The sequence below is a fragment of the Malurus melanocephalus genome, unplaced genomic scaffold, assembly GCF_030028575.1.
Source record: "Malurus melanocephalus ecotype Western Australia unplaced genomic scaffold, MMel_1.1 scaffold_261, whole genome shotgun sequence".
NCBI lineage: Eukaryota > Metazoa > Chordata > Aves > Passeriformes > Maluridae > Malurus > Malurus melanocephalus.
In genome coordinates this window covers 190,005-192,242 of record NW_026623493.1, presented here as the reverse complement: position 1 = coordinate 192,242, position 2,238 = coordinate 190,005, and the positions used below count along the sequence as shown (strand labels likewise).

The 2,238-nt window shown below is 33.2% G+C and overlaps 1 protein-coding gene across 4 annotated transcripts in view; it reads right to left on the bottom strand.

The window, feature by feature from the left end:
- Positions 1–2,238, bottom strand: part of KAT6B (lysine acetyltransferase 6B) — a 97,769-nt gene that overhangs the window by 48,725 nt on the left and 46,806 nt on the right. The gene's annotated exons all lie outside the window — the stretch shown is intronic.

Genomic DNA, 2,238 nt, shown 5'->3' with positions numbered 1-2,238 from the left:
TTGTACCACATATGAATTGCCAAAGCAAATGTCCACTTTAACAACTTTGCTAMCAAGTTTTTCTCTTATTTCATAAAYTTTAAGTTGGTCCAYAATAAGCCACRCTGGGTATTAATCCATGYAAACATGTCCAGTACAAGACTAGCGTTAACAAAAACAGGAAAAAGTACAACTTGGGACACTATTCTTGCACACACAAGTGCAACTCCAGAACACCATCTCTTGTTCTTCAAATGCAATAGTGCTGAAAGATCAAGATGCAAACTAGTCTTTTTTACAGATCCTTTATAGYTCATTTGGAGAAGAAAACAAACTTACTAAAATCTCTCTAATTCAAGACATATCTTATTACTTGGAAATCCAATCAAACCCAYCTCTGAAACTACCATTTTAGGGTAAAAGTACTGGATTTAACAGATCAAGCRTTACCCATTCTAGTCTGATGAGTCCCATCAGCTTTGATATACAATTATAATAAAAAAACCATGCAAATCTTTCAATGTCTGGATGCAATACACAGAGTTTTTCAGAGAATTACCTAAGAATTGATATAAATTTATCTTCCGTCTTCCTTGCCAAATACATGACAAACTATCAGAGATTAAAAATCTATTATGTTTAAATCTGAATTACATTCTAGAGCTTTAATGAAAAYACGAACCTGTAACATCCAAAATATTAATGTATTAATGACTACATGGAAATATGTAATTTATATATAAATAAATAAAATTATATGCAACTGGGATACTCAAATACCCAAATGGGATACTCAAATAACAGAGTACCTTCTCACTGCTTCTAGCACAGAGTATCACAGTAACTCAGATTAGAATAGTTTCTTTCACATAGTGCCTACCTGASTCTGGAAACTGTGAATGTTGTTAGTTTAACATATCAAAATAATTACTGGCTTCACCTTCATTTTACATTTCCTCTTTATGCTACAATCCTTGGAAAGCTGGCAGGCTATCTTCACTTGGACTATAAATCCGTATCCCATTACAGATCTGGGAAGTGAGGAATGCTTGTTTTTAAGGGTRTTCTTGTCAAGGAATCAGTTCCATGGTGCTATGCCTTTATATCTCAACACAATATAACACAGAAATATTGAAACTGATTTTATGCTATTAAGCTTTATGATCATTTTAAGTCAAGCAGCATGAAGAATACTGACACCAGRGAGGTAAATCTGTCCTAGCCATATAAGAGCACACATACAAACATGCTTCCACATAAACAAACCCCCAGGCACCGTACTTTTTCTGAAAACTTAGTCCTCAGAAGATCTGCTCACTGTTCAACTCTTCACAATCTGATTACTAAAATACTGACATACTTACATAGCCCAAAGAATATACATAGAAGATAAACAGAACTGAAGACCTTTCATAAGTAAGATGATGCGTGGTCTCTTCCATAAATGACAAAAGGGAATAATAGGAACAAATATCATCTGCACTCTTTTGTCTTACTAAGATCTCCATTATGGATTATACGGTTAACWGAAATATGAAATTGCTACTCAGACAAAAACAATTTTTAATGTTATAAAACTGTCAGCTTTCTAAAATGGTCATGCTTCAAAAAAAAGCATTATTGGTGTTCTTTGTCAGTTTTAGCAGGATGACATTGAGTGAGATCAGTAATTTCATTGGTGGAAAGGGTTATACCAATTACTACAAGGATGTTTCACTTATCAAAACAAGGTCTAAATAAATACATAAATAGCCAGTCAGATAGCATAATTCAACAGATCTTTCCCATCATTGTACTTTTATCAAATGTGTCACTGGAGCAAAATAATACTAGCAAATAAAACCCCAAAATGCATAAACTATGCCAATAATCAGCCACAGATAAAGGGTCCAGAGCTATTCAAACAGAATTTGCAGTACTGTGTGGACATTTCTTAACTGCTACTTAAAGTTTAATACAGATCATTTTAAAAGAAAGATTATTCTTTTAGTGGAATCCAGTAAAAATATCTTCTTGGCAACCATACCATTCTCTTTCTCTTTGATATAACAGTGCTTTAGCCATTTCAAAAAGGCTTCTTCTGATAAATAATTTACAAATCTCCACATATCATTCAAATCCAGGTCCAAAATCTCATCTATCTTTCCAAGATTTTTTTTTGCTCTAGGAAAAGACATGGCCATTAGCCAACATTCATTTACTTCCCTATTTCAAACACCGCCCCCCCCCTCTTTTTTTTTTTTTTTTTTTTTTTTTTTT